Source organism: Budorcas taxicolor, chromosome 15 (genome assembly GCF_023091745.1).
Source record: "Budorcas taxicolor isolate Tak-1 chromosome 15, Takin1.1, whole genome shotgun sequence".
NCBI lineage: Eukaryota > Metazoa > Chordata > Mammalia > Artiodactyla > Bovidae > Budorcas > Budorcas taxicolor.
In genome coordinates this window covers 56,088,170-56,103,564 of record NC_068924.1, presented here as the reverse complement: position 1 = coordinate 56,103,564, position 15,395 = coordinate 56,088,170, and positions in this window count along the sequence as shown.

Sequence of the window (15,395 nt, the reverse complement as noted above, 5' to 3'; positions counted from 1 at the left end):
CTACCAGACAATTGTGCTCATTTCCCATGCTAGTAAGGTAATGGTCAAAACCCTTAAAACATCTTCAGCAGTACTTGAATCAAAAACCTCCAAATGGTTTCAAATTGTGGTACTGGAGAAGTCTCTTGAGAGTGCCTTGGACAGCAAGGAAATCAAACCAGTCAATCCTAAAGGAAATCAACCCTGAATACCCTTTGGAAAGACTAATGCTAAAAGCTGAAGCTCCAATACTTTGGCCACCTGATGCAAAGAGCCAACCCATTGGAAAACCTTTCCCCCATGCTGGGAAAGATTGAGGACAGGAGGAGAAGAGGACAACAGAGGAAGATATGGTCGGATAGCATCACCAACTCAATGGACATGAACTCGGGCAAACTCCAGGAGACAGTGAGGGGCAGGGAAGCCTGACATGCTGCAGTTCATGGGGTTGCAAAGAGTCGGACATGACTTAGCAACTAAACAACAAGAACAACCCCTTCCACCATCCTGATGTGTGTTTTCCATCCAAGAGGTTTAACCCTTAATACAGACTACAGGACTACCTTTTCATCTTGCCCTGTCTCCCTAATCTCATCTTTCACCTTCGTACTTTTACTCCTTATACTCCCAACTTCTGAAAGTTCCCAGTATAAACCATGTTATTCCCATCTTTTATGCCTTTGCTTATTTCATCACCCCCACCTTTTTTTTTTTTTAGAATGCCTCACCTTTTACTTTCCCCTGCAATGCTGTCCCTTAAACTGACTTCAAGTTTTGAAAGCAGCCCCGTTAAATCTCAACTGTGGGGTTATAGCAGCAAAGCCTCCCTTGACCCCCAATTTGGCTGAGTTGGGACTCTTCCTTCATCATCCAGGACACTGTGTACTTATCTCAATCTTGCGATGTTTTGCTGTCATTAGATTTTTGAAGGGGTCTCAATTCACCATTCTGTATGTTTTCTAGATTTAAAATTCTTAAATACTTTGGTGTCATTTACTCAGATTGAACCCAAGTCATTCAGAATAGGGCATTATAATTAATAGAAACTAGAATCATAAAATATCAATATTGGGAGACTTTTAGAGAATGTTAAAAAGCAGAGACATTACTTTGCCAACAAAGGTCCGTCTAGTCAAGGCTATGGTTTTTCCAGTAGTCATGTAGGGAGGTGAGAGTTGGACTATAAAGAAAGCTGAGCTTTTGAACTGTGGTCTTGGAGAAGACTCTTGAGAGAACCTTGGACTGCAAGGAGATCCAACCAGTCCATCCTAAAGGGGATCAGTCCTGAGTGTTCATTGGAAGGACTGATCTTGAAGCTGAAACTCCAATACTTTGGCCACCTCATGCAAAGAGCTGACTCATTTGAAAAGACCCTGATGCTGGGAAAGATTGAAGGCAGGAGGAGAAGGGGATGACAGAGGATGAGATGGTTGGATGGCATCAGCGACTCAATGGACATGAGTTTGGGTAAACTCTGGGAGCTGGTGATGGACAGGGAGGTCTGGTGTGGTGCAGTCCATGGGGTCACAAAGAGTTGGACACAACTGAGTGAACTGAACTGACTGAAAGGTAATTTTATTCAATCACAGAATTTTATTGTTGTTTTACAAGTGAACTTGAGGAAGGTGCGGTGTATCCAGATGGAAATATCCCAGCATGGAAATACAAAATTACAGCACATGCTGGAGAAAGGTGGATGAGAGAAGGATGGATAAATGCTCCAAAGGAAAAAGTGTAGAAAGAAAAAGGATAGATAACCCATTACTAGACAACATTGGGCTTCCCAGGTGGCTGGTGCTAGTGGTAAAGAACCCATCTGCAAATGCAGAAGACATGAGAGATGTGGGTTTGATCCCTTACTTGGGAAGTTCCCTGGAGAAGGAAATGGCAACCCACTTCAATATTCTTATCTGGAGAATCCCACGGACAGAGGAGCTAGAGGGATACAGTTCACAGGGTTGCAAACAATCTGACACTACCAAAGCGATTTAACAGACAACTTCAGCCTTCAGGAAACATGAAGTGGTTAAGAGATGCCAGTTCAGGAGACAGAAGGTTTGCAGAAGGAGTGTTATAAAAATCAGAGTCAGGAGTGTTTTAAGAAGCAGGGAGTGACTGTGGAGCCAGTTCTTCAGGAAGGCTCAGACTATAGTGGTCCAGGGATATTCCTGTGAGTTCAGGTGGCACACCTGCTCCTGGGAAGCAGCATCCCAGGAAGAATCAGATTGGACACATTTATGGAGATCCCAACCCCTCCAGCCAGAACTTAAACCCATGTATTTCTTAACATTTTTTACATGACTCCGAAACTTTTGATAATCTGATGAATCCATCAGATCTGATGAGTCCTCAGAAAAATGCCCACAGGCACACACAATTTTATATACAACCTCTCCTAATCCACTCTACCACCCCCTACATGCATCCCCACTCAAGTGTATACATGAATTCCCAGATAAGCACGCATAGTTCACTGTCAGTTACCACAGCTTGCTCAGGCAGTGAGGACAGGTGATATACTTGAGGACTAAGAGTTATTCCTCCCCCTATTCATATCTTAGCTGGTCTAAGATTTCTAGTAGAAATATTCTACTTTACCCATCTTGGGAGCAATAGGTTGAGTAGTATTCCTTGGTGCTTTTAATTTGCCCATTCTAAACAATTGAGTATTTTCTGGATTCCTGTCTGTTGACTAACCAAGTCACTAATTCAGGCCAGCTAGCCACTGTACTTCTCTGTGCCTTGGCTTCTGAGAAGTCCTCTTGTAGAGTTTTAACCAGCAAGCATGACTTAACCTCATTTCTACCTGTCTGGCTTCTGACTTCTACCTGTTTTAAATGATTTACCCTCAGTTATTCCTTTTTCAAATTAAAAAATTTAGGAAAGCAATGAAAACATTTCAGCTTTCAGAAGTAGAAACATGGTTGTTAAAATTTTATGAGAAAAGGGAGCAGTGTTAAAAGTCAACTTTTGTCAATCTCAGCCCAGAAGAAGAGCAGCAATATGAAAACTTCAAAAAATACCGGAGAATTAAAAAAAATACTGTATTTGTAATTTATAAAGTTATTTTTGTACCTATTTTTCTGATTTTCTTTGGCTCACTATGGAAAGGTTTTTGCAATGACTCTATGGAAAATGGATGAGGCACATTGGGAAATGGACTTGGGTTATAGAATGTACTTTGGTTAATCCATATATGTCATTAGCAATTGAGGTTTAATATCTCTTCAAGAGAGAATTTTAGAGTTTGATAAATAATGGAGATTTCTTAAAGTATAACATCAACTTTGGGTAGAAAAAACTAAAGATAGTGTGAAAAAATATTAGTCTAAAAATGATTTTAATCACTTGCATATTTGATTTTTAAAGAGGTATGAGTCCAGATAAATAATTTAAAATGCTGCCCCCACAGCACAACAGAATTTTTAGGATGATGGGCCTGGTCTGTATAGTACTATGGTATTAGATAATATCACTATATACATTTTTCAAAACTCATAGAATTATATACCACAAGAAAAATTTTTACTGCATGCAATAAAAACACAAAAACTCAGAATACCAGGGGAATCCAGGATGGAATGCAGACTGTGACAAATGAATCTAACTATGTTACAAATACAGGACAGAGTCTCTCTGAAGTGGAAGGAAAGAAAGGAGTTGGCCTAAATAACTGGAAAACAGTGTTTTGCATAGATCCTGTAAGGATGAAGACAAAAAGAACTGTACAAAAACACTAGTAAAATTTTCTTCTCTTGGGGATAGAGTTTGGCAATTCTGACACTTTACATATTTGCCAGGGTTAGACCAGTAATTGTAGATAATGGGAGCCAGGTGCCAGGTTTTGTTTTATTTTTTAAAGAGAAAGAAATAGAGAAGGAAATGATAAATAAGTGGGAGAAGGTGAGAATTAGAGTTTACCATACAAACAAATAGGTGTAGATATAAATGTAGATAGGTGTGTTTGCACTGGTTAGTACAATAGATATAATTCCCAACCCTGTTCCTTGAGAGGGCTAAGAAGCACTAACACCCAGTAGCAATGAACACACCCATCTTGGTTTCTAAATACCATTCAACCATTTTAAAAAGCCAGAATTCCTTGGAGAAATGCCTGTTTGATTCTAGGGCTAGGGCGAGAAACATACTAGAGAAGCCTGGAACACCATATAGTATCAGAAAGTAAAAGGGTGAGGAAGAGATGAGAGCATATCAAAAGGACACAGGGGTCAACCTTAAAGAGCTGCTGATGGCCAAAACTGGAACAATGTGAATGACAAAGTAAATGAAAATAACATTGAATTATAATCTAGAGAATAAAGTAAATATCCATGGATCCATATACATAACAGATTACTAAGTAAATAAATAAATGTGCAGGGTGGAGAAATCTTCCTATGAAAGAATTCCAGTTACAAATAAATATTAGTGGACATAAAGGGGAAATCAGCAGTAACACAATAATAGTAGGAGACTTTAACACTCCACTTATACCAATGGACGGATGATCATCCAGACAGAAAATCAATGAGACTCTGGCCTTGAATGATGCACTAGATCAGGTAAGCTTAATTGATATATAATAGAACATTCTATCCCAGAGCAGCAGAATACATATTCTTATCAAGTGCATATGAAACATTCTCCAGGCGAGAACACAAGCTAGGTCACAAAACAGACCTCCATAAATTTACAAAAACTGAAGTCATATCAAGCATCATTTCTAACCCACAGTGCTATGAGACAAGAAATAAACTACAAGAAAATAACTGCAAAAAACACCAACACATGAAGGCTAAACAATATGCTACTAAACAACTAATGGATCACTGAAGAAATCAAAGAGGAAATTTAAAAAATGCCTAGAGACAAATGAAAACAAAAACACAATGATCCAAAACATATGGAATACAACAAAAGCAGTCCTAAGAGGGAAGATTAGCTCGGGAAACAAGAAAATCTCAAACAACCTGATCTTACACCTAAAGAAGCTGAAGAAAGATGACCAAACAAAATCCAAAGTTAGTAGATGGGAAGAAATCATGTGATAAGAGCAGAAATAAATGAAATAGAGGTTAAAAATACACAGAAAAGATCAACTAAACTAAAAGCCAATTCTTTGAAAAGATAAAGAAAATTGATAAATATTTAGCCAGAATCAAGAAAAGGGGGAGGGCCCAAATCAATGAAATCAGAAATGAAAAACAACAAATACCACAGAAATACAAAGGATCAGAAGACAATATTATGAACAACTATAAGCCAATAGAATGGACAACCTAGAAGAGATGGGCAAGTTCTTCAAAAGGTACAATATCCCAAGACTGTACCAGAAAGAAATAGAAAATATGAATAAACCAATTACCAGTAATGAAATTGAATCAGTACTTTAAAAACTCCCAACAAATAAAAGTCCAGAACCAGATTCACAGGTGAATTCTACCAAACATTTAGAAAAGAGTTAAAACCTATCCTCCTCACACTATTCCAAAAACTACAGAGGAAGAAACACTTTGAACTCATTCTATGATATCTGTATCCCACTGATACAAAAGAAAATGAGAAAATTATAGGCCAATATAACTGATGAATGTATATGCTGAGATCCTGAACAAAATATTAGCAAACCAAATCGAACAATACATTAAGAGCTCATACACTGTGACTGAGTAGGATTTATCCCAGGGATCCAAGGATTTTTCAATGTCTGCAAATAAATTAATATGATACACCACATTAACAAGTTGAAGAATACAACCCATATGATCATTTCAATAGGTGCAAAAATCTGAAAAAAAATCAACATAAAATTCCAGAAAGTGGGCATAGAGGGAATACGCCTCAGCATAATAAAAGCCATATATGAGGAACATCATACTCGATATTGAAAAGCTGAAAATGTTCCCCCTAAGATCAGCAACAAGACAAAGATGCCACTTACCACTTTTTCAACATATTTTTGGAAGTCCTAGTTATAGCAATCAGATAAATGAAAGAAATAAAAGGAATCCAAATTGGAAAGAGAGTAAAACTGCCCTTTTTTGTAGATGGCAGATACTATACTTAGAAATTCCTAAGAGGTCAGCAGAAAACTGTTAGGACTCAATTAATTCAGTAAAATTCATAGGATATAAAATTAATATACAGAAATGTGTTTCATTTCTACACATTAACAAAAATCTCTCACAGAAATTAAGGAGACAGTCCCATTTACCATCACATCAAAATAAATAAAATACCTAGGAACAAGCCTACCTAAGAAGGTAAAAGTCCTATCCTCAGAAAACTGTAAGATACTGATGAAGGAAATTGAAGATGACACAAACATATGGAAAGTTATACCATGTTCTTAGATTACAAGAATTGATATTGTTAAAGTAACCATACTACCCAAGGAAATCTACAGATTCAGTGTAATCCTTATCAAAATACTAATGGCATTTTTCACAGAACCAGAACAAATAATTTTAAAATTTGTATGGTAACATATAAAGCCCTAAATAGCTGAGTCAATCTTGAGAAAGAAGAGCAGAGCTGTAGGAATCAAGTTCCCTGATTTCAAACTATACTACAAAGCTATAGTAATCAAAACAGTATGGTACTGGCACAAAAACAGACACATATTAATAGATCAACAGAACAGAACAGAGAGCCTGGAAATAAACCCACATACTTATAGTTAAATTAATCTATGACAAAGGAGTTAACAATATACAATGGAGAAAACACAGTCTTTTCAATGAGAGGTGCTGGAAAAACTGGACAGTTACATGTAAAAGAATGAAATTAAAACATTCTCTAACACTATATACAAAAATAAACTCAAAATGGATTAAAGAGCTAAGTGTAAGACTAGAAATATAAAACTCCTAGGGAAAGACATAGGCAGGACATTCTTTCACATAAGCTGTAGCAATATTTTTTGGATCCATATCCTGAAACAAAGGAAATAAAAGCAAAAATAAACAAATGCAACCTAATTAAACTTACAAACTTTTGCACAGTAACAATCACCAAATGAAAACACAATCAGTGAAGAAAATATTTGCAAATGATATGACAAATAAGGGGTTAATATCCAAAATATGTAAATAGTCCATACAACTAAAAAAAAAAAAAAAACTGATCAAAACATGGGCAAAAGAAATGAATAAACATTTTCCAAAGAGGACATACAGATAGCCAACAGGAACATGAAAAGATGCTCAACACTAGTCCTCATCAGGGAAACGCAAATTAAAATCACAATGGTATGTCACCTCACACCTGTCCAAATAGCTATCCTCAAAAGAACACAAATAACAAATGTCAGTGATGATGCTGAGAAAGGAGAACCCTCATACACTGTTGGTGGGAATGTAAATTGATGTAGCAACTGTGGAAAGCAGTACAGAAGTCTCTCAAAAAACTTAAAATAGGACTTCCATAATACCCAACAATTCCATTCTTGGGTATATATCTGAAGCAAGCAAAAATACTAATCAAAGAGATATATGCATCCCAGTATTCACAACAGCATTATTTGTAATTGCCAAGATATGGAAGCAACCTAAGTGTCCATGGATGGATTTGGAGAGCATTATGCCTAGTGAAATAAGTCAGACAGAGAAAGACAAATACTGTATGGTATCATTTACATGTGGAATCTAAAAATTACAACAAACTAGTGAATATAACAAAAGAGAAAACATGTAGAGAACAAATTACTGGTTACCACTGAGGAGAGGGAAGTGGAAGGGGCACTATAAGGGGGAGGGGAGTAAGAGGTACAAACTATTATGTATAAAATAAGCTGTGTGCTGTGCTTAGTTGCTTAGTCATGTCTGACTTTTTGCAACCACATGGACTGTAGCCTGTCAGGCTCCATGTCCATGAGGAATTCTCTAGGCAAGAATATTAGAGTAGGTTGCCATGCCCTCCTCCAGAGTATCTTTCCAACCCAGGAATCAAACCCAGGTCCTTTGTATTGCAGGAGGATTTTTTACCATCTGAGCCACCAGTGAAAGTGAAAGTTGCTCAGTCATGTCCAACTCTTTGTGACCCCATGGACTATAGAGTCCCTGGAATTCTCCAGACCAGAACACTGGAGTGGGTAGCTGTTCGCTTTCCATGAGCCACCAGGGAAGCCCATAAAATAAGCTACAAGGATACAACATGGGACAACAAGGGAAATATATTATTAGCTACATCTGGGTTTTACAAAGATATAACATGGGACAACAAGGGAAATATATCATATTAGCTGCATCTGGGTTTTACTATAATCGCTTGTTTATAAAATGGCACCCCACTCCAGTACTCTTGCCTGGAGAATCCCATGGATGGAGAAGCTTGGTGGGCTGCAGTCCATGGGGTCGCTAAGAGTCGGATACGACTCAGTGACTTCACTCTCACTTTTCACTTTGATGCTTTGGAGAAGGAAATGGCAACCCACTCCAGTGTTCTTGCCTGGAGAATCCCAGGGACGGGGGAGCCTAGTGAACTGCCATCTATAGGGTCACACAGGGTCGGACATGACTGAAGCGACTTAGCAGCATAATAACTAGAAATGGAATATAACCTTTAAAGATTATGAATCACTATACTGCACACCGATAACTTATTTATCAAATATACTTCAGTTTTAAAAAGTGGCTCAGCAAGTAAAGAATCTGCATGCCATGCAGGAGAGGCAGGAGGCAGGGATTCAACCCCTGGATCAGAAAGATTCCCTGAGCGAAGGAAAAATGGCAACCCACTCTAGTGTTCTCAACTGAAAAATCCCATGGACAGAGGAACCTGGTGGGCTACAGTCCAAAGGGTTGCAAAGTGTTGGACACAACTGATCACACATGCAGTTAATAAATGTGGAAGGAATGAGGGAAACAGAAAATCCCCATTAGAACACCACAGTAGCAATTGCTACAGGCAAGATCTACTACTTAGTGCTAATGTTAGCAGAAGAACTTTTAGGAGAAACAGGATACTTGCATAGTTTTACACTGCTGCTGCTGCTAAGTCGCTTCAGTTGTGTCCGACTCTGTGCCCCAGAGTATATGACCCATAGACGGCAGCCCACTGGGCTCCACCGACCCTGGGGTTCTCCAGGCAAGAACACTGGAGTGGGTTGCCATTTCCTTCTCCAATGCATGAAAGTGAAAAGTGAAAGTGAAGTTGCTCAGTTGTATCTGACTCTTAGCAGCCCCATGGACTGTAGCCTACTAGGCTCCTCCATCCATGGGATTTTTCAGGCAAGAGCAGTGGAGTGGGGTGCCATCACCCTCTATCTGCCCACAAAGCATCATTCATTACTGTAGTAGTTATAAATATTTTAATACTCTTCCCTCCAGAAGGTAGAGTTTAATTCCTCTCCCACTGAGTGTGGGCAGGACTTGGCATCTCACTTTTGAGGAAGAGAATATAAAGACATCTGACCACACCTTAATCAAGTGATCAAGGTTAATATCACCAGTAATGACATAAATTGACATCATAGACTCCTCGATAATGATATAACTAGACAACTGGAAGGGCACTTCATCTCTACGGCATTTTTCCCCTCACATCAGTAACTACAGTCTACTCATGAGAAAACGTTGGACAGACCTTCACAGAGGGACATGGTACAAAAACCTGACCACTTCTCAAAACAGTCAAAGTTATAAAACACAAGGAAAGACAGAGGAGCCTAAACACAATTGCAGTATCCTGGATTAGATCTTAGAACAAAAGTCTGAATAAAATCTGTAGCTGAGTTCCTGAGTTCATGGTATTGTACCATGGTATTGTACTGAGCACGGCCCCATCACAACATCAGAACAAGACCCAGTTTCCCCCTCAGTCAGCCTCTCCCATCAGGAAGTTTCCATAAGCCTGTTATCCTTCTCCATTAGAGGGCAGACAGACTGAAAACCACAATCACAGAAAACTATCCAAACTACTCCCATGGACCACAGCCTTGTCTAACTCAGTGAAACTATGAGCCATGCCATGTAGGCCACCCAAGATGGATGGGTCATGTTGGAGAGTTCTGACGATATGTGGTCCACTGGAGGAGGGAATGGCAAACCATTTCAGTATTTTTGCCTTGAGAAGCCCATGAACAGTATGAAAAGGCAAAAAGGAAGGACACTGAAAGATGAACTCCCCAGGGCAGTAGGTGCCCAATAAGCTGCTGGAGATCAGTGGAGAAATAACCCCCAAAAGAATGAAGAAACGGAGCCAAAGCAAAAACAACACCCAGTTGTGGATGAGACTGGTGATGGAAGCAAGGTCTGATGCTGTAAAGAGGAATATTGCATAGGAACCTGGAATGTTAGATCCATGAATCAAGGCAAATTGGAAGTGGTCAAACAGGAGATGGCAAAGGTGAACGTTGACATTCTAGGAATCAGTGAACTAAAATGGACTGGAATGGGTGAATTTAACTCAGATGACCATTATATCTACTACTGTGGGCAAGAACCCCTTAGAAGAAATGGAGTAGCCCTCATAGTCAACAAGGGGCTTCCCTTGTGGTTCAGTTGGTAAAGAATCCACCTGCAATGTGGGATATCTGGTTTCAATCCCTGGGTTAGGAAAATCACCTGGAGAAGGGAAGGCTACATGCTACAGTATTCTGGCCTGGATAATTCCATGGACTGTATAGTCCATGGGGTCGCAAAGAGTCGGACACAACTGAGCGACTTTCACTTTCACTTTCACAGTCAACAAGAGTCTGAAATGCAGTACTTGGATGCAATCTCAAAAACGACAATGATCTCTGTTCATTTCCAATGCAAACCATTCAATATCATGGTAATCCAAGGCTGTGTATGCCCTGACAAGTAATGCTGAAGAAGCTGGCATGTAATGGTTCTATGAAGACCTACAAGACCTTCTAGAACTGACACCCCAAAAAGATATCCTTTCATTATAGGGGACTTGAATGCAAAAGTAGGAAGTGAAGAAACACCTGGAGTAACAGGCAGATTTGGCCTTGGAATACAGAACGAAGCAGGGCACAGGCTAATAGAGTTTTGCTAAGAGAACGCACTGGTCTTAGCAAACATCCTCATCCAACAACACAAGAGAAGACTCTACACATGGACATCACCAGATGGTCAACACCAAAGTCAGACTGATTATATTCTTTGCAGCCAAAGATGGAGAAGCTCTATACACTCAGCAAAAACAAGACCAGGAGCTGACTGTGGCTCAGATCATGAACTCCTTATTGCCAAATTCAGACTGAAATTGGAAAAAGTAGGGAAATCACTAGACCATTCAGGTATGACCTAAATCAAATCCCTTATGATTATACAGTGGAAGTGAGAGATAGATTTAAGGGACTAGATTGGATAGACAGAGTGCCTAATTGTACAGGAGACAGGGATCAAGACCATCCCCAAGAAAAAGAAATGCAAAAAACCAAAATGGCTGTCTGAAGAGGCCTTACAAATGGCTGTGAAAAGAAGAGAAGCAAAAAGCAAAGGAGAAAAGGAAAGATATACCCATTTGAACTTGAATAAGAATATACCCATTTGAATTTGAATAAGAAAGCCTTCCTCAGTGATCAATGCAAAGAAATAGAGGAAAACGATAGAATGGGAAAGACTAGAGATCTCTTCAAGAAAATTAGAGATACCAAGGGAACATTTCATGCAAAGATGGGCTCAATAAAGGACAGAAATGGTATGAACCTAATAGAAGCAGAAGATATTAAGAAGAGGTGGCAAGAATACACAGAAGAACTGTACAAAATGATCTGCATGACCCAAATAATCATAATGGTGTGATCACTCACCTAGAGCCAGACATCCTGGAATGTGAAGTCAAGTGGGCCTTAAGGAAGCATCACTACGAACAAAGCTAGTAGAGGTGATGGAATTCCAGTTGAGCTGTTTCAAATCCTAAAAGATCATGCTGTGAAAGTGCTGCACTCAATATGCCAGCAAATCTGGAAAAACTCAGCAGTGTCCACGGGACTAGAAAAGGTCAGTTTTCATTCCAATCCCAAAGAAAAGCAATGCCAAAGTATGCTCAACTATCACACAATTGCACTCATCTCACATGCTAGTAAAGTAATGCTCAAAATTCTCCAAGCCAGGCCTCAGCAGTACGTGAACCATGAACTTCCAGATGTTCAAGCTGGTTTTAGAAAAGGCAGAGGAACCAGAGATCAAATTGCCAACATCAGCTGGATCATTGAAAAAGCAAGAAAGTTCCAGAAAAACATCTATTTCTGCTTTATTAACTATGCCAAAGCCTTTGACTGTGTGGATCACAATAAACTGTGGAAAATTCTGAAAGAGATGGGCATACCAGACCAGCTGACCTGCCTCTTGAGAAATCTGTATGCAGGTCAGGAAGCAACAGTTAGAATTGGACATGGAACAACAGACTGGTTTCAAATAGGAAAAGGAGTATGTCAAGGCTGTATATTTTCACCATGCTTATTTAACTTATATGCAGAGTACATCATGAGAAACGCTGGGCTGGAAGAAGCACAAGCTGGAATTAAGATTGCCGGGAGAAATATCAATAACTTCAGATATGCAGATGACACCACCCTTATGGCAGAAAGTGAAGAAGAACTAAACAGCCTCTTAATGAAAGTGAAAGAGGAAAGTGAAAAAGTTGGCTTAAAGCTCAACATTCAGAAAACTAAGATCATGGCATCCAGTCCCATCACTTCATGGCAAATAGATGGAGAAACAGTAAAAACAGTGTCAGACTTTATTTTTTGGGCTCCAAAATTACTGCAGACGGTGACTGCAGTCATGAAATTAAAAGATGCTTGCTCCTTGGAAGGAAAGTTATGACCAACCTAGACAGCATATTAAAAAGCAGACATTACTCTGCCAGCAAAGGTCCATCTAGTCAAGGCTATGGTTTTTCCAGTAGTCATGTATGGATATGAGAATTAGACTATAAAGAAAGCTGAGCACCGAAGGATTAATGCTTTTGAACCGTGGTGCTGGAGACGACTCTTGAGAGTTCCTTGGACTGCAAGAAGATCCAACCAGTCCATCCTAAAGGAGATCAGTCCTGAGTGTTCATTGGAAGGACTGATGCTGAAGCTGAGACTCCAATACTTTGGTCACCTGATGCGAAGAGCTGACTCATTGGAAAAGACCCTGATGCTGGGAACAATTGAGGGAGGGAGGAGAAGGGGACAACAGAGGATGAGATTGTTGGATGGCATCACCTACTCAATGGACATGAGTTTGAGTAAAGTCCAGGAGTTGATGATGGACAGGGAGGCCTGGCGTGTCGCAGTCCATGGAGTTGCAAAGAGTTGGACATGACTGAGTGACTGAACTGAACTGAACTGGATTAGATCTTGGAACAAAATCTGAATAAAATCTATAGCTGATTTCCTGAGTTCATGGTATTGGACCTAGGTTAATATTTTAGTTTTGGTAAATGTACCATGGTTACATAAATGTTTAAAATAGTTGGATAAATATACTGTGGTTATATCTAAGGAAAAGATGGGTGAAGCATATATAGAAAAGCTCACCTGAAATTGTTTTAACATAAAAAGTTAAAATATATGTGGCCTCTGAAATTCATACTTATAAATTCAGAGCTTTTGAAATTTTTGTTTTTTTCTTATAAATATTGTATTGTTATTCTTAAATTTTAATATAATAGCTTGTCATTTGGTAGGAGAACATTTAAACATAGTTAGAAATACCTGGGCCAGAGGAACTTGGTGGGCTACAGTCCATGGGGTTGCAAAGAGTCAGACACAATGGAGCACACACACATATATACCTGTAATTCATTTAAAATAAGGGCTTTACTCTATTCGTATGTCAACCGAACTAAGATCAAATTGAATAATGTTCAAGGTTAAGAAGTCAGGTTTTAAGTGCACATGGATGGTTGCATTTCATTCAACATAATGCTTTTGCTGAGCCAAGAAGAACTTGTTTTTGAAATATTTCCAACAGAATATCATCCACAGAGAAAAAAATGCATAATTTCAGATTAAAGACACGAAAGGGCACTGTAATTTCATGGTGTCATTGGGAGAAAAAAGTTCATTTTTATATTATAGCATCTTCTATTAAAAAGTCCACATATATTTTTATATATTTTCAGGAAACCCAATTGTTTTTTTAAATTAACCCATCTCTAGTAATTAAATATACAATATTTAATTGTATATTGAAATAATATAGTGAGTTTATAGACTATTAAAAATATCCAGATTTAAATTGGATAGGGCAATGCCAGAATTTACAAATTGGTGGCCCATGGACTGCATTTAGCCCTGGGGTATATTTTCATTGGCTGGCACAGTCCAGATTTTTTGAATTGGTTGCCAGTATTTAAAATAGTGAGTTTTTATATGAAAGTCCGAGTTTCTATTATTTTTCAAATAGTAAGATTTGACAGCACCACAAAGACTTTGCGACATGGCAGCATTTGGCAAGGACTGAGTATTGTCACCCTGCTTATTTAACTTATATGCAGAGTACATCATGAGAAATGCTGGGCTGGAAGAAACACAAGCTGGAATCAAGATTGCCAGGAGAAATATCAATCAGCTCAGATATGCAGATGACACCACCCTTATGGCAGAAAGTGAAGAGGAACTAAAAAGCCTCTTAATGAAAATGAAAGAGGAGAGTGAAAAGGTTGGCTTAAAGCTCAACATTCAGAAAACTAAGATCATGGCATCTGGTCCCATCACTTCATGGGAAATAGATGGGGAAACAGTGGAAACAGTGTCAGACTTTATTTTTTTGGGCTCCAAAATCACTGCAGATGGTGACTGCAGCCATGAAATTAAAAGACACTTACTCCATGGAAGGAAAGTTATGACCAACCTAGATAGTATATTCAAAAGCAGAGACATTACTTTGCCGACTAAGGTCTGTCTAGTCAGGTTTATGGTTTTTCCTGTGGTCGTGTATGGATGTGAGAGTTGGACTGTGAAGAAGGCTGAGTGCCAAAGAATTGATGCTTTTGAACTGTGGTGTTGGAGAAGACTCTTGAGAGTCCCTTGGACTGCAAGGAGACCCAACCAGTCCATTCCTAAGGAGATCAGCCCTGGGATTTCTTTGGAAGAAATGATGCTAAAGCTGAAGCTCCAGTACTTTGGCTATCTCATGTGAAGAGTTGACTCATTGGAAAAGACTCTGATGCTGGGAGGGATTGGGGGCAGGAGGAGAAGGGGACGACAGAGGATGAGATGGCTGGATGGCATCACCGACTCGATGGACATGAGTCTGAGTGAACTCCGGGAGTTGGTGATGGACAGGGAGGCCTGGCGTGCTGCGATTCATGGGGTCACAAAGAGTCGGAGACGACTGAGCGACTGAACTGAACTGAGCTGGATGCCAATTATGAGACATGCCACTGTTCCTGGGTTGTTGTTGTGTTTGTATACTGTGCTGTGCTTAGTCATCGAGTCATGTCCGTCTCCTTGTGACCCCATGGAC